The sequence below is a fragment of the Protopterus annectens genome, chromosome 6.part0 (assembly GCF_019279795.1).
Source record: "Protopterus annectens isolate FY-2018-M chromosome 6.part0, PAN1.0, whole genome shotgun sequence".
Taxonomy (NCBI): domain Eukaryota; kingdom Metazoa; phylum Chordata; order Ceratodontiformes; family Protopteridae; genus Protopterus; species Protopterus annectens.
In genome coordinates, this window is record NC_056737.1 from 1510947558 (window position 1) to 1510972386 (window position 24829).

The following is a 24829-nucleotide window of genomic DNA, read 5'->3' on the forward strand; positions in this document are numbered from 1 at the left end:
AGGCAATGTTTCTTAATAATACATGACTGTTTCTACCCATATTCCCAGAGTCAGGGTTAGATATGTGCACTCATAGTGTGTGTGTGTGTGTGTGTGTGTGTGTGTGTGTGTGTGTGTGTGTGTGTGTGTGTGTGTGTGTGTGTGTGTGTGTGTGTGTGTGTGTGTGCTACTGACACAGTCTGCCTTGCTTTCTATCACTCACCCTGGTTGTTGTTAGCAGGGACCTGTAGCTGTGACAGCATGACACTTTTAAATATTTTTTGGGGGAGACATCTTGGTGTTTGTTCTTATCTTGCTGTCATTTGCAGCCTTGGAGTTGAACCATGGATGTTTGACACAGTATGACTGCAGCCTTCTTATAGCTTCTTTATACCTTACCTTACCTGGGAGACCTGTGGAGGGAATGTTTGTTAATACTACCTGACTGTTTCTACACATTTTCACAAAATCCTAGTTGAAATTATGCATACAGTTTACTACCATTCCCGGGAATCAAACCATGGCTGTTTCTGCTAAAATTATGACAAGTGAGTGTTTCACACTGCTGTCTTTTCCTTGAATGATTTCTTTGTCATTCTCTCTTTGTTGTACAATCTGACTTTGTATTTACAATATTACATACCTGTTCACATAGCACAGTGTGGAAAACAGTGGTTAACACAACATTACTATTCAGATATCAGATCTTGGTGCATGACATTTGTAATATCAGTTATTCTCATGTGTTATAGAGGCACTAACTTTGTCAGATGAGACTTGATTGTTTAATGCTTTCAGAGCTATAGTTGCTATGCATAACCTGTACACATTTCACATCATACTATACTGGAGTAAACACAACCAGTTCAGGGTTTAGATTTTTATTCACAGGCAATTACATTTTATTAATACATGACCTATATGAGACTATTATTGTAATATTGGCTGCTTCATTTAGTTTAAACCATACCCAGTTTTAATAATGCCAGGTGACATTCTACTCCTTTATATTTATTTGGTATGTATAGTACAAGCTAGATTATTACTCACCAGCCTTTGCAACCTACTGGCATGGGCTTCCTGGTTCACAACCCACTCAGCTGGAGCTGTAATGAAAATAGAGAAACATTTATGCATACCTATCCATCACATACACATTCTGGACTTTGGTAAACAGTTATTGCTATGAATACTTACACATTGCTGGGGCATCACCCCTCTATCTTGCTTCTTGCACCCACTATTCCAAGATCTCCCTTTTCCTATGCTTCAAGTCGGCATTGTGATGCCAGACCTGCTCACCAGTCCAAGGGATAACAGTGGCGCTGGTGAGATCACAGACGAGACTTTCCCAGGCTTCTGCTTTGTATTGGGAGCCCTGGTACTGGTCCTGCAGCAGTCTCACATCTTGTTGTTTTAAAAGGAGTCCTACCATGACCATGGACTCCTGTATTCCCCAGTGCTGTGGTCAAAAGTGCATGCCCTCTCCAACACCTGCCATACTGCCTACAATGGGGAAATACAGTCAGTTATGAGCTGTATTCCCACCTGCGAGTTTTAAATACAGCCAATTTGCCACAATTGGATGGTTTTGAATATGCTGCTCTAAGCTAAGCTATGGGCAAACCTGTTTAGCTAAGGTTGGCAGTGTTTAAAGGGGCAGGTTCAGCACTGCTTACCAATGGGCAAATACACTTAGCTGGGCTACTCATTGCTTAACATTCATATTTACACAATGCTTACACTTGGTCAGAATAGCTGTGCAATGCTTAGCATTGTTTGTGTTTTATTTTATTGGATTACCACCTGTATTGGATTGATTCATCATTCATTACATATTATATATTTGATTACCTTCCATGACATCCCCCAATGTGCTTTCATTACATTTATTCTTGTGTGACTATACTGTATGGGGCTCTCTGGTTCAGAAATATAAGTTACTTCTTACATAAATATACAAATAAATTAAAATTGCAATGATTGCACATACATGATGGAAATGGCTTCAGTAAGGCTCAAACTGTGAATAACTTCATGCAAAGCATACACTCTAACCGCTACATGATTGCACTACTGCTTATTTTGGATGTCTATTGCTATTTCAATTATCTTGCTGTTTCAGCTGGGCTAAGCATAGTTAAGCAATGGGCACACCCACACAGCTATGCTTAAACTTTATTGCAGATGTGAAAAAAAAAATTATTTGTTGTGTTTTTTACTTCGTACTCTTCCGAATATCCATGTTAATGCTAAACCTGTTATTCTATCAACTTTCTATAAGTTTGTATTGGCAACATTTCGGAGTTGTTCCTTATGGCTTTGTCCAGATTTCTTACTCTAACTGTTTGTGAGGTGTGCATTATATACTTCATACCCTTCAGAAAATTCATGGTAATGCTAACCTGTTATTCTATCAACTTTCTAAGTTTGTAGTGGCAATTGTGCAATTGTTCCTTATGGCTTTGTCTGATGGGTTGAGAGGTGTAATGAGCGATATCACTCTATTTAAATTACTGTACAGCAATTCTGGTGTGCAGGGGGTGTGTGTATTGTGAGAGCACTGCTCTCAGACACACCCACTGCACTCGTACACAGAACCATGTCTGTATTACACCACAGCAGCATGCCTTCATGAATATGCATGGCACGCTGCCGTGCTGCATGGGAATGGTCCCTTCTTGCACGGACATTTGCTGAATCTGTGCGCAAGTGTTCTTAGCCCTCAAACGATCCCCCTCTTCTTCTGCATACTTTAGGTGGAATGAAATTAAATACAAAAAATACTAATCACTGCATGTTGCGTTCTAAACATTTGCCTTTATATACATTTTTTACTTGATTATTCAATATATCTCATGTTTAGTTCTCAAAGAAGTAGAATAACAATGTTTCCATTCTCAATGCAATTTGATTGAATCATCATTGGAGAAACATTGTGGTACTAAAGCACTAATTAGCAAAGAGGGGAAAGGACAGATAACAGCAAAACAATTCTATATCCAACAACATGAGTTGTATTCTATATGTAATTATCTACAGACATGATGGAATTTATTCAAAATGCCGAAATGTTACTAATGACGCATGTCTGTTAGCAATAGCATAGGTTTCTTAACATTTTTGGGGGGAATTGTGGCACATTTTATTAAGATAGCAGCTCTTGATGAAAGAACAACAGTGCTATTACTTATCTTGACCATCCTAAGACACTGAACACTGTTTGCCATAATTCATTAACTGACAAAAGAAAATACATCAAATATCAATCCATACATGGTTCACTGTGTAAATTTCTAGTTAAGTTACTAAATGCAAGTCAGGATAGGGGTTATCTGACCATTCCAATGGGGTTTACCAGTGGTATCCCAAAGAGTACTGATGGAGCCTCATCTCAGATATGAATTGTGGGAATGGGTACTGGATAACTGCATATGCTGATGACTATAAGTTGGATAGCAAAATCACTTTAATAAAAGATGCACAGTTCTTCTACAAGATGATTTACGACAAATTCAATTCTTCAAATTTATATATTTATTTCACATATCTCTCAAAGCTGTAGTTGACAAAGCTAACATATTCCAAAGTCCAAGAAAACTGATTTTGCAGTACTGCAATGGACTGAAATCCTGCAAACATTGATAGAATTGATGCAAATTTAATTGTACACTATGTTGGGATTCAGAGAAAGGTCTCCAGTGTAGTGGGTGTGCATCAGGGTTTAGCTCTGAGCCCATTCCTGTTCATATTCCTGAAGGACTACATCATATAAAAGGTTGGAAGGATAAATCAGCAGATCTGCTGAATGCTGATTATGTGGCACTACAAGCAGACTCTGAACAGGAACTTCAGCAAATGACAGGAGACCAGAATGCAAAACTGAGGGAACATGGGATGAAAGAGTAGACAAGACAGTGGTCATGGCAGCAAACTGGGAAATCAAAATCAGCTGAAAAATGTGGCAGAGGGGAACATTGTGGAACAGCTTCACAGGATGAAGAACCTGGATGGTGTGGTTCAGGAGAAGAGAAAGTCTGAATGAGAAGGTCAAAGACAGAATGAGAAGTGTTGCAGCCAAGTGGCATAACATGTCAAGGGTAATGTATGACAGAAGGATGCTAAAGCTGAAAAGTTAGGTGTATAAAACAGTGGTGTGTCCAGTTTTAATGTATGATATAGAAACATGGACACTAAAAGCACATCAGATGAGGACTGTTGAGGTGATGTAGATGTTCCTGAGATTGGTAGTACAGTGGATACTATGCGACAGATAAAATGAGGACATCAAAGCAGAAGCCAGTGCACTCAAAATTAAAGAGATAATCAAAGAGAGCAGATACAATGATTTGGTCTCATGTGTAGGAAAACAGAAAGCGATTTGGCAAAACAGATCTGGAAGAGACAGGAAGAAGGGAAGAGGAAATGAGGACACCCAGCCAACAGATAGATGAACTGCATGCCAGAGCAGGAAAGTGTGACTGTTGGGGAACAAATCAGTAACACACCTGCAGACTCCCTCAAGCTGCTATTTTTCTCTCAGAAATATGAAAAGCTTCTCCTGCCATTTCTCTCATGCACATATAAGTTTCTTTCACTTGAGCACAGGTTTTTTACCTGGAGGAGCAGCCAGGGGAAGAAAGATGTGCTGTGCACTGTCTGAACTCAGACCGGTCTGCAAGTAAATTGATTCGGCACTCTGACAGGCAGTCCTCCTCATGAAGCTGATGTCATCATGCACACCCTGCATATGATGACATCAGGCGAAAAAAAAAAAACTTCCAAAAAAAACCCCAAGAAATTTGGAAATTAAAGGGGCCACTCAGGAATTCTTGGCATCCCAATATTTTGCCTCAAAACTGGTATTTACAAAGAAATTCAGTACGGTTGAGAGGTATGAACTGGACCATCCAGCAAAAACTCACATGCATACAGGAAAGTTGTCAAATTTCCATACAGCAGGGACACCAGCCAAGCACTGATCTGGAAAATCAACAGATTTGTGGACTATCTAAAATATATTTAACCCATACTGAGGCAACAAGCTTTCAATCATACGCAGTAGAATACATTTGATTTTACCTTGGGGGGGGGGTTTGAGCCAAACACCTTTATATATGAATTCATAACCTAATGTGGAAGTTCGTGTCTTATTATGTTCAGAAGTATATTGTTATATTGTTTTTCTAATATATTTATTTTTGGAGATACACTATACTATGACGATATGCTATTACAAAATATGGTGCAAGCTGTGAAGATTGGAGGAAGATGGGCTAAGGCTGCCAGCCTAGTCAAATAGAATTTGATATATAATTCTATCAATTGTATAAATAAATGTAAATGCAGGCTTGTGTTTTTAAATGAAAGAAAACACTGTAAAATGTGAACTTCAAGATTGTAGCAACATTGCCATCTGCTGTAAGGAAAACCAAGCCAAGCATTTCAAATGCATCTTTTGAAGTTGAAAAGATCTTATGAATCTCTTTGATATTTTACAAGTCAGCTCCAGTGAGTTTGGATGAAGGTTTCAGGCCCATTGTTTTAAGGTTAAAGTTAAGGGCCAGAATTTACATGTGGAAGGTGCTTTATTGCTCTGGTTTCTGCTAGAGTGTATATGTGAAATGCCTTTTATTGTTGTAGTCTCCTGAGCAGGTGTTAGCTTGCTAAATAATGCAGTTTGTGGCCTGGGAACTCCAGACGAAGTGTCAAAATAATGTAATTTGGGAGGGCCTTAGAGAGCTGTTGGTTAGTGTTTAAAAACTATTGTTGAGTGAGAAAAAGAGGAGCATTTTTATCTTGGACAGCTAACCCAGCACTGCTTATGCTTTATGTATGTAAGTAGGATTATAGTACTGTGTTTTCTCTTAGGATTAGCTAAAGATTAGAAAGTTAGATTGTTTTTTTTTACATCAGACCTGTCCTACTGTATTATTTTAAGTTTCTGTGTGATCTCTGAACTCTTAGATATCTCTGTGGTGTAGTAGTAGTGTCTTGTGTTTTAATTATTTATTATTAAATATTTTAAAAACCTTTACCTGTGGCTGATTTGTACAGAGAAGTAGGCTCTAGAGTACATTGCATATGTATAGAGTTCATTGTAATAGGCCACTCTAATAAGCCTTAGATTGAATAGTCACATTACGAATTGGATAATAATATTGCACAGTAATAATTGGACACCCTTTCAAGGGCCTTTGGGTAGCTGATAATTATATTAAGCTGGTGGTGGCAGTAATTACTACTGTATAGTCTGAGTAAAGGGGCACAGCTGGAGAATCTGTGTCAGCCTTTTCCAGGAGTGTCTGTGAAGCTGCATAAATACTTATCTCAAAATGTGGGTGTGTGTCAGCTACTTGGGCAGGGACACAAAGCACTGGTTGGACAGAGAGGGTACTGGAGGTTTTAGCTTGCCCAGCTAGGCTAAGACCTGGACCCTATAGCTGTGCCAGTGGGGAGTCTTATTGGGGACCTGGTAAACAAGGGAGCAAACAGCCCCAGACTGACTGTGATCTCTGTGTGCACTTAAGTGAAATTCTACTTTAATGTGTGTATTAGTTATCCTTTTCTCTTCTAGGAGTCACCCTCTATGGTTTCAGTGGTGAGGATTGAGGCTCCTTGATTGCTGGGCCAGGGCACGGGTGCCACACAAGCATCTTGAATTGATAGGTTATGAAGCCCTTAAATATGATTATTCCAGATCAGTAGTTCAGTTACATTTGTCTTTGTATTTAAAATTGGATAGCCTATTACAATCCTTTTTAAATCTACAATTTTTAGGGATGCATAAGTGATGACTCTTTGTACCACTTCTTCTTATGATGTCAGCCTTTGTCTTTTTTTCTGTCACATTTGTTCATCTGACTTAGAATGAGGACTAATTCTGGTTTGTTTTGTGACAAAGGGGACATGACCCATACATAATACTATCATTTAAACTTTCTACATTTTAGCATTAAAACAGTTGCACTCCTCATTTACTCAGGTCCCTACATACCTCTTACTATGATTGCTGGAATTTACAGCCTTGCACAGTTTAAAATAATGGTAGTATAACTTTGGACACTTAACTCTACAAGTTTGTCCTTGTAAAATACCAACTTCACAGCCTGCAGTAGCTTGCAGATGAAACATACTAGCATCCTTGTTGTGCAAATTATCACATTATATTTAATTTTATATCAAGGTTATATGCTGTCAGAATGTTATGGAAAATAAACTAAATTATAGTGTCACTTTTACCTGTCTGTCTGTGTTGTAATCTTGAAACAATGTTTGTTTTTTTAATTAGACCTTTTGCTTCTCATTGATGTCTTTTTAAGTAACTGAGCATACCTCTGCAGTGCTATATAACTTTAAACTTTCTATTTATTTATGTATTGATTGATTAATTAATTTATTTTTTTAATGTGCAACCATGTCCAGCTAATCCTGTCATTCCTTGGTGCATCTCTTATATCATGTATTGCTTGTCTTTATCATTCCATTAGCAAATTATTAACATTCCTATTTTCCTTGAAAAACAATTGATGTCACGCAGAAGGATAATGAGGTCTTCTGGTCTTTTCCATGGCAAAATTAAACTTTTAAACATACATGTAAAACTGTTAAATTAACTCAGGGGTACCAACACCACCTGTTCACAAAATCTAGTCCAAGCTTACAAATTGTACAATAGCACTAGCCACACATATGCACAAGAGGGCATACACAGCTGAAAAGAATAAGCTGGTTTCAGAAGATAGCAAGAAAATTAAGGATAATAGTCTGTGAAATATTTCTGGCACAAGACTAATATGGTTAATACTTAGGATGTCAAGCTCACCCAAAGAATAGACAAGAATCCCTTGAGCTATTTTCTGACTTTTAATTTTACAAAATGTATTACACATTCAGCACTGTCTACAGCTAAACATGATATTCTGAAAACAAGCATAAATTGTGCGTTCTTATATTTATCCCGTGCCACAATGGCATAATCCCAATTTTTGAACTCATAACTCTTGATACAGCCTGTTAATAAACGTTCTATATTTTTGTCTTTATCCCTTAAAAATGAACTCATTGTATCTACTGTCTATTTTTGTTTCAGTAAAGAGAATTTATTCATTTTAAAGTATATTAAACCCTTTGTACAAGAGTGCAGTACAGAATGCATGTTTATTCTTTTTCTTTTGCATGGATACCTGTTCCTGTAAGTGGGCCCTGATCAATGGATTTGAAAAAAAAAAAACAGTGTGAAAAATGCTGACAAATATGAAACCAGCACAAATATTGTAGCCATGAGTCACATTTTCAATGTTTTGACTATTTTACCATAAAGAACAACAGGTTGTTAAAGATTTAGCTGGATGAAAAAAAATATCAAAGCTTCTACCCAAAAAGACCCAAAAAGAAATCTAAGGAAGCCTTTTCACCCTGCTCCTCACTTGTAGGGAGATTTCATCACCCTGGTATAGATATAGATATAGATGTAGATACAGATATAGATATTGATCAATTTCACAGTTGCACAAACAAACGGAAAAGAGAAGACCCATTGTTTTAAGGTTAAAGTTAAGGGCCAGAATGTACATGTGGAAGGTGCTTTATTGCTCTGGTTTCTTCTAGAGTGTATATGTGAAATTCCTTTTATTGTCGTAGCCTCCTGAGCAGGTGTTAGCTTGCTAAATAATGCAGTTTGTGGCCTGGGAACTCCAGACTAAGTGTCAAAATTATGTTACTTGGGTGGGCCTTAGAGAGTTGTTGGTAAGTGTTTAAAAACTATTGTTGAGTGAGAGAAAGGGGAGCATTTTGATCTTGGACATCTAACCCAGCACTGCTTATGCTTTATGTATGTAAGTAGGATTAAAGTACTGTGTTTTCTCTTAAGATTAGCTAAAGCTTAGAAAGTTAGAGTAAGTGTTTTTCTTTGAATCAGAACTGTCCTACTGTATTATTTTAAATTTCTGTGTGATCTCTGAACTCTTAGATATCTCTGTCGTGAAGTAGTAGTGTCTTGTGTTTTAATTATTTATTATTAAATATTTTAAAAACCTTAACCTGTGGCTGGTTTGTATAGAAAAGTAGGCCCTAGAGTACATTGCATATTTATAGAGTTCATTGTAATAGGCCACTCTAATAAGCCTTAGACTGAATAGTCACATTACCAATTGGATAATAATATTGCACAGTAATAATTGGACACCCTTTCAAGAGCCTTTGTGTAGCTGATAATTATATTAAGCTGGTGGTGGCAGTAATTACTACCATATAGTCTGGTTAGAGGGGCACAGCTGGAGAATCTGTGTCAGCCTTTCCCAGGAGTGCCTGTGAAGTTGTATAAATACTTATCTCAAAGTGTGGATGTGTGTCAGCTACCTGGGCAGGGACACAAAGCACTGGTTGGACAGAGAGGGTACTGGAGGTTTTAGCTTGCCCAGCTAGGCTGAGACCTGGACCCTATAGCTGTGTCAGTGGTGAGTCTTATCGGGGACATGGTGAGCAAGGGAGCAACCAGCCCCAGACTGACTGTGATCTCTGTGTGCACTTAACTCATTCACTCCAGAGCAGCTCAGGAAAAGCTGCCTGCTGAATTCCACCATAGGAACAACAGAGCAGCCTGAGCTCATTTTCAGAAAATCCATTTGTAATACTATACAGAAAACAAATGCTCATAACTCTTTAACTATAAGAGCTACACTAAAAGTGTAAACGCGAAAGTTGTTCAGCAGACACTGACCTTTCCAACAGTGTAAATGTTGATAGTGCATATCAAAGTCATAATGAAATATTTGGCAAGGAATGCTGATATTGTGCATTTTTTAATTTTTGGAAAAGCAAAGCACAATATCTTGGTCTATGTACCATGCAGACCCATACAATTTGAATTTAATTTGTTAGTATGAATGTCAGCTTTAAAATGATACTTTAACCATAACTGTGTGACACTCCTTTCATGAGATATTCACAGAAATATGATTAGTATATTATTTCTCATAATTGATAAATAAACAAAACATAATATCTCATCACCTGTAACAGACAGAGCCTACATATCAGTGTAGAAGTTGTGCATCTGAATGTCAGCTTCAAAATGATGCATCATTTGTGTGATTACCATGCTCCCAAGCAAAGATATGGGCATAATAATGAGAAGTATTGTAAATGTATAATTTTCATATTTGTACAAGACTAAACAAACTGTAATATCTGTACGTGTTTACAGTGCCTAGACACAGTTCTTTTACCATGTTGTAAGGAGTAACACTGTCTTCAAAATGATGCATTACTTCACACAATGTGGTGCTCCCTTGCAAAGTTATTTACCAAAATATGAAAAAAATCATAATTTCCATAACCTAAGTCAGAAACAAACTCTGTTATCTGCCTATGAGTACAACATACAGGTACCATTCTTTTACCATGTTAGAACTATAAATAATCTTTTCAAAATGAGGTATTACTTAGCACATTCAGATGCTCCCTTGCAAAGTTATATAACAAAATATGAAAAAAAATCATAATTTCCATAACCATAAGTCTCAAACAAACTTTGATATCTGCACATGTGTCAAACATACTGGCACAATTCTTTTACCATATTAGAACCAGCAATACTGTCTTCAAAACGAGATATTACTTGGCACATTCAGATGCTCCCTTGCAAAGTTATTTACCAAAATATGAAAAAAATAATAATTTCCATAACCATAAGTCTCAGACAAACTTTGATATCTGCACATGTGTCAAACATACTGGCACAATTCTTTTACCATATTAGAACCAGCAATACTGTCTTCAAAATGAGATATTACTTGGCACATTCAGATGCTCCCTTGCAAATTTATTTACCAAAATATGAAAAAAATCATAATTTCCATAACCTAAGTCCGAAACAAACATAGATATCTGCACATGTGTACAACATACAGGCCCAATTCTTTTATATGTTAGAACTATAAATAATCTTTTCAAAATGAGGTATTACTTAGCACATTCAGATGCTCCCTTGCAAAGTTATTTACCAAAATATGAAAAAAATCATAATTTCCATAACCATAAGTCTCAAACAAACTTTTATTTCTGCACATGTGTCAAACATACTGGCACAATTATTTTACCATATTAAAACCAGCAATACTGTCTTCAAAATGAGATATTACTTGGCACATTCAGATGCTCCCTTGCAAAGTTATTTACCAAAATATGAACAAAAATCATAATTTCCATAACAGTTATTTGCCAAGCTCAGAGAAATAAATTTTACATAACACATTTCATAATAGTGTTTTACTTACTATACTGGTCCAGCTTGGTCATGGGTGTTTTCCATTCTTCTCACAATCATGCAGGGCTCTCCTCACGCCATTGTGGAGGTTGGTCAAGAAGAATGCAATGCCCTCCTCAGTTAGGTGAATGCCATCCCTTCTGAACCAGTGAACATCTTCCCTTCCAGTCTTACCTTATCTGAAATAAAGCATGGGTGGACACTGACAAGGGTGCACAGCCAGGGCACATGTAAAGAGAAAAAGCAGGGTAAGGACCGCCGCTCCACTAATATGCCAAGGACAGGCATGGGGCTCCAGATGTTGGTTATCTGTAGTGTCCCATAGCTGTGCCGGCTGCCCACTCAGACTGCTGATACCACTATGGTCTCATGACCTCCTTCAGTGGCAGCAGTCTGCCTTACCTCTGCCTTTTCTCTTTACATGTGCCCATTCAGCAATGGACCTAAGGGATGAGGGACTGAAGTAACTCACTAATTGCTGTCCTGACCTACCGGAAGGGAGGGAGACTGAGGGAGAGCTACATCAAGGCAACATGTCAAAAGACCAAGACTGACCCAGGCTGTGTCTTTTGCATGTTTTGCAGTACATCACAGTGGCACACCCAAGCCCATGCTTACCGAGGACAGCATCACTATGGGACTGTGCTGTAGAGTCTCCAGGTTCCCAAGTGCGATCCCGGTGGATCACAAGATCCATGCTGGCTGGTATGCCCCTGTGATGCACCCAGCAACACAATATTCGGCGATGGGACAGCGTGGTTTTGGCTGCTCCTTTCCAGTGACTCCCAGAACAGCAGAAGACAGTCTTACCTTATCTGAAATAAAGCATGGGTGGACACTGACAAGGGTGCACAGCCAGGGCACATGTAAAGAGAAAAAGCAGGATAAGGACCGCCGCTCCACTAATATGCCAAGGACAGGCATGGGGCTCCAGATGTTGGTTATCTGTAGTGTCCCATAGCTGTGCCGGCTGCCCACTCAGACTGCTGATACCACTATGGTCTCATGACCTCCTTCAGTGGCAGCAGTCTGCCTTACCTCTGCCTTTTCTCTTTACATGTGCCCATTCAGCAATGGACCTAAGGGATGAGGGACTGAAGTAACTCACTAATTGCTGTCCTGACCTACCGGAAGGGAGGGAGACTGAGGGAGAGCTACATCAAGGCAACATGTCAAAGACCAAGACTGACCCAGGCTGTGTCTTTTGCATGTTTTGCAGTACATCACAGTGGCACACCCAAGCCCATGCTTACCGAGGACAGCATCACTATGGGACTGTGCTGTAGAGTCTCCAGGTTCCCAAGTGCGATCCCGGTGGATCACAAGATCCATGCTGGCTGGTATGCCCCTGTGATGCACCCAGCAACACAATATTCGGCGATGGGACAGCGTGGTTTTGGCTGCTCCTTTCCAGTGACTCCCAGAACAGCAGAAGACAGTCTTACCTTATCTGAAATAAAGCATGGGTGGACACTGACAAGGGTGCACAGCCAGGGCACATGTAAAGAGAAAAAGCAGGGTAAGGACCGCGCTCCACTAATATGCCAAGGACAGGCATGGGGCTCCAGATGTTGGTTATCTGTAGTGTCCCATAGCTGTGCCGGCTGCCCACTCAGACTGCTGATACCACTATGGTCTCATGACCTCCTTCAGTGGCAGCAGTCTGCCTTACCTCTGCCTTTTCTCTTTACATGTGCCCATTCAGCAATGGACCTAAGGGATGAGGGACTGAAGTAACTCACTAATTGCTGTCCTGACCTACCGGAAGGGAGGGAGACTGAGGGAGAGCTACATCAAGGCAACATGTCAAAGACCAAGACTGACCCAGGCTGTGTCTTTTGCATGTTTTTGCAGTACATCACAGTGGCACACCCAAGCCCATGCTTACCGAGGACAGCATCACTATGGGACTGTGCTGTAGAGTCTCCAGGTTCCCAAGTGCGATCCCGGTGGATCACAAGATCCATGCTGGCTGGGTATGCCCCCTGTGATGCACCCAGCAACACAATATTCGGCGATGGGACAGCGTAAGGTTTTTGGCTGCTCCCTTTCCAGTGACTCCCAGAACAGCAGAAGACAGTCTTACCTTATCTGAAATAAAGCATGGGTGGACACTGACAAGGGTGCACAGCCAGGGCACATGTAAAGAGGAAAAGCAGGGTAAGGACCGCGCCCACTAATATGCCAAGGACAGGCATGGGGCTCCAGATGTTGGTTATCTGTAGTGTCCCATAGCTGTGCCGGCTGCCCACTCAGACTGCTGATACCACTATGGTCTCATGACCTCCTTCAGTGGCAGCAGTCTGCCTTACCTCTGCCTTTTCTCTTTACATGTGCCCATTCAGCAATGGACCTAAGGGATGAGGGACTGAAGTAACTCACTAATTGCTGTCCTGACCTACCGGAAGGGAGGGAGACTGAGGGGAGAGCTACATCAAGGCAACATGTCAAAAGACCAAGACTGACCCAGGCTGTGTCTTTTTGCATGTTTTTTGCAGTACATCACAGTGGCACACCCAAGCCCATGCTTACCGAGGACAGCATCACTATGGGACTGTGCTGTAGAGTCTCCAGGTTCCCAAGTGCGATCCCGGTGGGTAAATAACGCAACAGAATGACTTCATAGTTCAAAAGCAAAGGAAATAATTTACCACCGCAGTGCAGAATAGTCTGAAATAAATGCAACACATGAGTTTGGATATTGTCATTGCCTAAAAATTATGCTTTTCTCTCAAATGAGAGGATGCAAGGCAATCAATAATAATATATACTCAAATTATTCATAAAGTACATCACAAATCCTCTTATACCAGCCACTTTCTCAAGAAAAACAGCAATTGAAGATGTAATGTCTACAATTTTCCTCCTAGACTGCTGATATTTCTTGAAATTTTATACATGACATATGAAGGTAGTGTGGAGGGGGTGGGGGTGTTTTGCAATCACTGCAAGTGGAGAAAGAGCCAAATGTTAGTCATGCATTCATCAATGTGATAACGACTTCTGCTTATGTGAATAACAGTGACAGCTGCTGACAGTTTTACCTGAAAAGTGGCAATGACTCAACACTATATTGTAACTGCACTGTGCTAATGACTTGCAAAGTTATGCATGGTGCACTGTGCTAATGACTTGCAAAGTTATGCATGCCCAGACACAGGTGATAATTGCTGACATTCATTACATTACCTTCTGCAGGTGTTATGCAACAGTCACAATCTTTTATAAGGCCATAGTCAGTCAAATAGTACAACACTTACATATTGCTATATATTATCTCTTATAAGGCCATAGTCAGTCAAATAGTACAACACTTACATATTGCTGTGCCCCCTCCCACCAACATTCCACGACTGACAAAGCCAGGAGAAATGCATAAAAATATGGCAGCTCCATGCTGTCAGTAGTCAGTCTGTAAAGACATTTATCTCACTCAGGCAACTACGCACTATAATCATATTAATAATAAGACACGCAGAAATGTCAAACTATATAGCTTGTCTTCTGCCATTCACTTACACAGCAAAAACAGTATAAAAGTTATTATTGAGCCCATACCAGAAACTAAGCCAAGTATTGAATTCAATCATATAATGTCATGACTTGCTTGCAGTCATTGTTACAAACAGTAACACCATGAATCTTGTGTGATTTTAGCTAGTTTTCCAATTAGGAAAAATATAATATGCTTCTAGCAACATCAGCATCATCTAGCAGCATCAGAGATGCTTCAAATGGTAACTATGGTGATGAATGATTTGGCTTCTGAACGAGCTAAACAAGATAGTCTCCTCTCTTCTCATCTTCCTATTTGCTCTAGCAAACTGTATTCATACTGTACTCAGTGTAATATTATCAATCTTTTTATTGTTTTGGCCTACGCTATAAACTGTTCTCAAATTTTGGAAATTGTAATCTACTGTTAGTTTACCTATGCACTGTATGCTGTGCCCAAATTTTTTGACTTGTACTAGGTTTGTGTGACCCTACTTTCATATTTTGTAAATATCATAATTATTTGTATTAGGATACGTGCCTAAGGAGTGGCGTACGGCAACTGTGGTCCCACTTCACAAAGGAGGTGCCTCAACCGACCCGGGAAATTACCGTCCCATCAGCTTGACAAGCTTGATCTGCAAAGCTATGGAGAGGATCATAATGGAACTCATAAATAAAGACATAGGAGACTTGCAGACTTTGGATCCGACCCAGTTTGGCTTTGTCAAGGGCAGATCATGCCTTTTAAACCTGGTGGACTTTTTCGAAACAGTCACCAAGACCACTGATGAGGGAAAGGCAGTCCACACAGCCTACCTCGACCTGGCAAAGGCTTTCGACACAATACCCCACTCAGGTATCATTGAAAAAATTATCAGCTTAAATGTAAACCCATACGTCACAAGATGGGTTGCAAATTGGCTAAGTGACAGAAGCCACAGGGTCAGAGTTGCTGGCGCCATGTCAGACTCAAAGCCTGTCACAAGTGGTGTGCCACAGGGCTCAGTCCTGGGCCCTCTCCTGTTCGGCATCTACTTTTCAGAAGTACAAGCAAACACAGGGGTGGCGAAAGCCACAAAACTCTGGCTAGGCTTATAAATGCCCCTGGGCAGATAGCCTAGTATGAACCTATGAAAATGTCAATAAAAGTTTTTTTTTTTTGTTTGTACGTCAGTCCCTGGACAATCACATGTGTAGGTATCATCACCTACAATAAACTAAAATACCTGCAATACATTCAAATTGAGCATAATGAAAACTGAGCTGGATATAGTCTTTGTAAAAAATCAGTCCCAAAAAATATTATAGCTATTAAGTATCTCCATTTTTACAGAGCAAGCCTTTTCAAATTTAAAGTTTGCTGTCTCAATATGCAACATACATAACTGGAATTAATTTCATGAAACATCCCCTTCTACAACCAATCTTGTTTATACACTTTAAAATAAAGGTAATATTTCATTAGGATCCACTTGAAACCCTGATCTTGCACATACTAACAAATTGGCAAACATATTTCCTTCCCCTTTACCCACCACACAAGGCACCACAACTACATCCTTTCCAGTAAGGAAGGAAAAATCTTTTATAACTCCATATTTAGTGAAGTAACCACAATGACCAGTATCAGCATGCTCAAAAAAACACCACCTCAGTGAATTCAGTCAAATCCAATTGCAGCAGAAGGAAAACAAAGAGGGTGGGGGGACAAACCTTAAAGCTGTACTATTTTTGTCTAGAACAAGGTGTCCACCTCTTTTGGCATAGAGGATGCAAAAAAACAACTTGGTAAGGCTTCAAGAGCCACATTACCACAGCATGCATCTGCTTTGCATTGGTCCCCATCGACCATCCCTCAGACTATCAAGGCTGAAACTGCTAGTCCAGTGAAAGCATATACAAAGCCTGACACTGCATGGAGTTCTCTGTACTCTAAATACAGCGATTCAAAGTAAGTAAGTAGAAGTGGTGTCAGAGCAGAGTCCCAATCTTGGCTTTACTCATATTGCAAAAAGTGCTTTTCTGAAAGTATTTACAAGTTTCAAAACAGTGAAATTGAACTTTACAAACTCACACTTTCTAGAGCTGCTGTAATGTAACAGTTGTAGCAAGAAGCTTCTTTGTATGCCTACCTCAGAGTCAAGCAGTGCAGCACCTCAGTAAAAACAGATGACCAACCACTTCAATGAGCACACCCCTACAATTTGACACAGCACTCAAAAAAGAAAACTGACTACACTTTCTCTGCACACCTCTGATACTGGACTGTGAAAGAAACAACCACAGTTATAAATTCCAGCTTGCTTGACATAAAAGCACACAAACAATGCCAGGCCAGATCGATGGCTGAATAACTGTGAGCAAATTACAGCAGAATTCATGTGCAGTTCTGATCAAATGAAAATGTATACAATAATGGCTAAAGCTGTGCATATCAACAGAGATATTGGTTATATTGCAGTGTACTGCCTCGCAGGATGCGCAGTAGCAAACTCCGCCCATGATCGCCCCTAACTTCTGCCCATAACTTGTCAATGCAAAACAAGAGAATAATCATCATTGTTGTACCACACAAATACGGTTTGTCTTTACATACAAATATTGTCTGACAACGTTGTTGCTAGTACCAACGACATGAAACTCTTAACTTGCAACATTTACTGTACATATTGTGCCGGAATTTCTAAACAAATAAAATCTGGTTTTATCGGACTACAATCTTCAACTACTTGCAATACCACAACTTATTTCTGGTATGAAAATTGCAGCTGATCTCAGAAAAAAATTTGCCACCCCTCAATCTATAAACTATGAAGGCAAAATTAGAATACAAATGAGACACACAATGTTACACTGACTTATACAACGACGCACACAGATCATGGCAGTGAACAGTGAATTTTCTATACTATCCCTGTATAATCACACAGTCCAAGTCAATCTGACAGTGCAGCATGGTTACACATTCCATAAGTCAGTACAGCACTATGGTACCAACACATGCATACAAACAGATAATTAGCAAGGGGTTTCAGACACCACAGTAAACAGAAATTAGCTAAAGGATATTTTACAAACACAAGTATAACATTTTCACAGGTAACCACATAAATGCATAAGCACGTAGCATTTACAAAAGGACATTCAAATCCAGCACATTAATCCACCGATCCTTAGCGGCTCCGTCAGTTAGTAACGCTAATTGCCAACACCATTGCTAACACCATTCAGCCTTCGAGATACACCGATCCTTAGCGGCTCCAAATCCATCTATATGCTCCTGGGTTATTCACCTTGTTATTTCCTTATAGGAAAGCATGGCTACACTTGAAAAAGGCCTCCTAGGGCCATTTACCCAGTAATAATCTGAGCCTATTAATTTATAAACCTATGGGAACATTTCCTTGAAAAGTGATTAAAGTATTTTATTTTATTTTATTTTACATTTGTTGACCGGGCTAGTCCAGCTGGATATATGTCCATTTTCAGTAGAGGCCCGGGGAGAAAAGCTCCAAGACAGATACAAACAGCCAATAAGTAATTGTTACATAAAAAAAACAATACGTAGATATAGAAGATACTATATACATTTAACAGTAAAATAACACAAAACCATATACAAAGTTTAGAGCAAGATAATACAAGTATACTAGTGCCTAAAAAATAGTATCCAGGTTCTTACTAGATACTTATCATTGAACTAAAGAAGATTAAATTAGTGGAGAGAACACTATGCCAACTACACATCAATACCACCTATGATGAAGCTGTATCGTAGAGAGTAAACGATTCCAGTTAGAAAGTCATCTAACCTACCCAGTCCTGCAGTTAGTGATCAGCATCTGCTCTCTCCTGTTCCTTCTCTTGACAGGCTAACCATTCTACTACAAAAAGTGAAAATGGCTCCCTGTGTTCCCTTTCTTTCTTAGTTCACCAAATGCTACGTACTGACTTCAATAACTTTGCCAATTAACATAATTACACCCAACTTGTTCAGTTTTCGTAGTTTACTGGTAATGCATGCACAGATGTCTGCAAATTATTTCTCAGTCAATATCACCAACATTTCCTAAATCTTACTCTCTTATTTTGCAACAGAATACTACTAGGCAGGCAGTTTATAATAGTTCCTACTTAAGTGCTTTCTTTTCGAAGAAATGGTTAGCATCCTCAGCCAAACCTGTCAGGATTATACAAATAATTCGAAAGATTCGGATATGCATTGTCGCTCCATGCAGAACCTCTGTGAGATCTGAGAAAACGTCTCTCAATTAATCCTAGTTTTAAATTCTACAGCTAATCCAGTCCAGTGAATCTAACACCTAGCTAAGTGCACTTTCATCAAAGTAGACGACGTGCCTCTGCCAACACCTTCAATGTCTCAGGGTCACCTGCCCATTATAGACTGGTCCTGCATACCCCCGTCCAGCTCTACATACATTTTCACACTTTATAACACTAACATTATGAAACAGTATAAAAAATAAAACGATCCCACTTGTCAAAAGCACACCTGCTGAGGGGGTTACATCCACTGCAGCTCATAACACATCGTTTACTAGTACAGTCCCAAACTTCAACACTTACCTTTCTTTGCAAAGGCACATCTATACCCAGCGAAAGCGAGCCCCCTCCAAGCCCAGGGGTGGGCATGATTCCCTATTGGTAATGATTGCTTAGCAAGAGGGGCTGGTGTCACCGGACTTAATGGAAAAGAGAACCCAAACTTGTCCTTGTTTCCGGTACTGGGTACACGGTGCCCCAGCTCCGGGGACATGAGCTGGACTGAAGACACCACCGTCTGCGACATGGCCGTTCAGCGACTTCCAGATGAGCATTAACCGGCTGCGTCGTCACCAAGGGCCGTCCGTCCAGGGATATACTGCTGAGAAAAGAAAGTGCACCCTGCCGTCTACGCGAGTCCTGGCATCTCCGTGCTGCGAGCCGCTGCTCGTGAGGTGTTCGACCGCCACTAATTGTATATACAGTAACATATACATATACAGTAACAAGATAAATGCTTCCTTTGACTTTTTTTTTTCAGCAGTGAGATTTTACAGAATTATGATGCTATGGCCTAGGCAACCATACTTTTGCTGAACGATCCTATAACTTGTACCAAACCTTAAAAATAAAGTAAGCAAATGCTAAATAACAGACCAAGAAATGTACGAAAGGTACAACCAATAAATAGATAAATGTACCAGGATTCCACACCGCTAAATATAAAGGATTTAATAACTTTAAGCGCGATATTAATACAGTTTTTGTCGGTTCAGATTACTGGTACATTTATCTATTTAATGATTTGCTAAATGGTGTAATCCTGTACACTATTACTGAAGATAACCAAAACGGACATACATTGCTGAGTTGTTGCGCCTACTACATTCTAGCACCTTGATAATCTTTTTCTGCAGCACAGCAATAGAGTTAGACGCAAGTTGTTTTACACTACTATATTCAATTTTAGGCAACTAAAAAAAAAAAAAAACGGATCCCACTCATCGCCCATTCCCGCTCAACCTTAACGCAATTGTTTTACAAGATATTCAATTTTAGGCAACTTATTAAACTTAAAAAAAAACAACACAAGTTTAAAAAGGGACCGGCGCGTGCCCATGCCTAAATCTGCCACTGGGTATTACAGGAAAAAAACAAGTACAGGAAAAAACAAGGACAGTACCTCACCGATTGGGTAGGGAACGGCAGGAAGAGAAGGTAGTTGCTCTGCTTAGCTGACCGGGAACTCGAACTGCAGTGGCTGAACGGGAACTCCTCGTAATGCGGTCCGTGAATTTCTTGACTGTAAAATAGAGGATCCAGTAGCAGGTAAAATCTCCAGTTCTTCGCAAAAAGAAGGGATTACCTGCTGCTGGACCCACTATTTATTAGGAGAGAACAAAAGAAGCTTGGGTATGGGGTGGAGGTGTTATGCAAGTGGTGGCTCGGAATGCAAGAATCCGATTGGCTGCCACCACTTGCTTAGCAAGAACTTTTGGAAACGCTTTTTCTGCAAAAACTTCAATGTGACCTTAATGTTAAAACACACTGAATCGTAACTAGATATGATAAATTACATATTTAGTTACGATTTTCAGAGTGTTTTACATTAAGTTGCACTAAAAATTAGCAGTACACTTGTGGAAGCACTCGGGGGGAATGGCTAGAAAACTGTATCTTCTCATGGCGCGCTCGGCCTTAAAGGCACAGGCGCCATGAAAAGGCACTCGGGGTGAATGAGTTAAGGGAAATTGTACTTTTCTGTGTGTATTAATTATCCTTTTCTCTTCTAGGAGTCGCCCTCTCTGGTATCAGTGGTGAGGATTGAGGCTCCTTGATTGCAGGGCTAGGGCATGCTCATCACATATTGGTGGCAGTGGTTGGGATATCGTATCACATATTGGTGGCAGTGGTTGGGGTATCCTATCACATATTGGTTTGCTGTGGTGGGATCCACACCACATATTGATTAGTTGGCAAACACTAATTGACTTGTAGTGGTGTGGGTAGAGCAAATTCCTGTAGCTTATGTACTGTGATCTCTAAAAGCATTTTGTACTCTAAAACAGCCATACAGTGTATACTAAGAGCTCAGAGCACAATTGTTTTATTTCTTTTGTTAGCTTAGTGTTAGTCAGGGTGAGCAGGCAGCATGTCAGCAGAGGAGGTTGGAGAGCTGACAAGGAGGCAGCTGGAGGAGATGTACAGGCTAGGGGACTGGAGCATGGAAACCTAACTAAGGCAGACCTGATTGCAGCCTTGGTTACAGCTGCATCGGAAAATAGCAGCCTGGAGGACAGTCAGACAGACAGTGGAGATACAATATCCTCAGAGAATGGACAGATCAACCTTTTTGCAGTGAACTTAAAATCCCAGCTGGAGCTAAAGAGACTTGAGTTGGTGGCCATGCGTATGGAACAAGAAGCAGCTGAGAAAATGAGGAGTCTACAAGCTGAAGAAAATGAATGGCAAAGGAGGCATGAGAGGGAAATGCTGACTCTTCGCCAGAGTCATGGAGGTAATGGGGAAGGGAGTAACTGGACCCCAGAAGCACAAAAAGCAGTAAATTTCTTCCACAGTTTAAAGAGGGGGGGAGAATTTGATAGCTTCATTCATATGCTTGAGCGGGTATGTAAACAGTATGAAATTGACCAAGGGCTCTGGGTACAGTTCCTGACCCCCTTACTCCATGGTAAAGCTGTAACGTCTTTAGCAAAAATGCATTACACTGACTGTTTTGATTATACGGCTGTAAAAAGACACTTGTTGGAACGTTTTAAGCTAACACCTGAAATGTATAGGAAAAAGTTTTGTGAGCAAAGACGCAAGGCAGATGAAAATGTATGTGAATATGTTGCTGAACTGAACATTTATTTTCATAGCTGGGTGAGTGGATGTCAGGTCACCACTTTTGAAGGGCTGGTAGACCTTTTGGTAAGGGAACAAGCCCTTAGCACTTTGCCTGAGGACATGAGCATCTGGTTAGCTGATAGACAGTGTGCTACTTCAGAGGAGTTGGGGAAGAAGGGAGACCTATACCTAGCAAGCAAGGCAGCCCTGCACAGGAAAGTGACCCCCAGTACTGCTCATGGGACTAAAGGAACCCATGGTGGGTGGCACAGACTGCCCCAACAGCATCCGCCAGTAGCAGTTGAAGCCACTAGTCCAGGTACACATCCAGGAGCAAGGGTTAAATGTTTTGAATGCAACCAGTGGGGCCATGTGGCATACAGATGTCCATGGAGGCAAGGTGGGGAACCAAAGTTCAGGGAGCCAGTAAGTGGGAAAGACAAAATGCCAGCAGCGGGTTGTCTTGAGACAACAGGGGTATGGAACTACCATCCTGCAGATGTCCTGAGAGGGAAGAATTTGGATGAGGCAGTACTATGTACTTGTGCAGTTAAATGCAGTGAGGCTAGGAGACAAGCATGTGGATCTGGTAGCCTGGGGAGACCCAGACAGAATGCATACTTGCAGCCAGGATTGCTGAGGTGGTTACTTCAGGGAGTGAGCTACGCAGTAGCAGTGAGACTGAATGTGAGCCACAGCTGCTTGTGGGTACTGATGTTCCCTTGGACAGGGTAACTGCAAAGGTAGAGGTGAGTAGTAGTACCCAGGCTAACAGTGAGGCACCACTGTCAGAGGATGCCAGACTTCCTGTGGAAGGGGAGCTGGGAAGGATTACAAGGAGAGTGCTGAGACAGGCTCAGCTCTCAGACCCTACATTGCAAGGCCTGAGGCCGGTAGCTAGGGAGGCACCTGATTTTCAAGGGAAAAGGGAATCTGTATACTGGAACAAAGGGTTACTATACAGAGTTGACCCCTGAGGGAGGGCTAGAAGGTGAGAGAGTACAGAAGTTGGTAGTGCCTAGAGCTTACCATCTGGCACTTCCAGCCATAGCCCATGATATTCTCTTTGCAGGTCATATGGGCATAAAACATACAAAGAGGTGTATTATGCAAAACTTCTATTGGTCTGAAATTTCCAGACATGTAACAGGGTACTGTAGGACCTGTGAGCAGTGACAAAAGTTAGGCAAGAAAGGAGACAAGGTGAGAGCTCCTTTGAGGACTTTGCCTGTGATTGAAGAGCCATTTCAGAGGGTAGCTATGGATATTGTGGGTTCTCTGAGTACCCCAAGTTCCACAGCGAAAAAGTATATCCTAGTGATTGGAGATTATGCTACACAATACCCTGAGGCAGTGGCTTTGTCCTCCATTGAGGCCGAGAAAGTGGCAACTGCTTTGCTCGAGATTTTCAGCAGGGTAGGTTTCCCAAAGGAAATACTGTCTGACAGAGGTGCCAATTTTATGTCAGACCTGCTGGCTTGTCTGTGGAAGTCCTGTGGGGTGAAGCACATGAAGACCACCCCCTACCATCCTCAGACTAATGGTCTTGTTGAGATGACAAACTCTACAATCAATTCCATGATACAGCCATTTGCAGACCAGTTTAAGAGGGAGTGGGACAAATATTTGCCCCATCTGTTGTTTGCTTACAGAGAGGTTTCCCAGAAATCCACAGGTTTTTCACCCTTTCAATTGCTGTATGGGCATAGGGTGAGGGGACCTCTAGATTTAATTTGAGGTGAGTGTGAAGGTGAGTGTGAGTCTCACAAGGAGTCTGTTGTGGTACATGTCCTGAACCTCAAGACAAGGCTTAGGGAACTCATGGACTTGGCCCAGGAGAACCTGGCAGAAGCCCAACATCAGAAAAAGGTGTGGTATGACATAAATGCTTGAGCTAGAGAGTATACTGTAAGGCAGCAGGTGATGGTTCTCATTCCTGTCAGACACAACAAGTTGCAAGCAGCTTGGGAGGGACCCTACAAGATGGTAAGAAAGATAAGTGATGTTAACTATATGGTGGAACAGCTAGGCAGAAGGCAGGGGCACAAATTGTACCATGTTAACATGATGAAACCTTACCATGAGAGGGAGGCTCTTGTGCTGAGCATTTGCAGTGGATTGCAGGAGGAGTCTTAGACAGATTTTGCGACTGATCTCCTCAGTGAGGCTCGGGCTGACACCTCGGTGGAAGGGGTATCAATGTCCCAGCAGCTATCTCCTTCCTAGGTTCGAGAAATTCGAGCAGTGTTTCTGGGGTTTTGGGGCATGTTCACCGGGAAATCAGGGAGCACCCACCTGGTGCAGCACCAAGTGGATACAGGACCCCAAAGGCCTACCAGGCAGGCCCCTTATAGGGTGCCTGAGAAAGTCAAACAGACTCTGAGGAAGGAGGTACAGGAGATGTTGGAACTAGGGGTGATTCAGGAGTCCAACAGTCCCTGGGCCTCCCCAGTGGTACTGGTGCCAACAAAAGATAGCAGCACCAGGTTCTGTGTGGATTACAGGAAATTAAATAGTCACACAGAGGCAGATGTTTACCCCATGTCTAGGACAGATGAGGCCCTAGAGCAGCTGGGTGGGGCTAAGTATCTTACAAATAGTGATCTTACCAAGGGTTACTGGCAGGTGCCTTTGACTCCCAGTGCTAGAGAGAAGTCAGCCTTTGTGACTTCATTTGGCTTGTATGAGTTCACAAAGATGCCCTTTGGGATGAAGAATGCCCCAGCAACT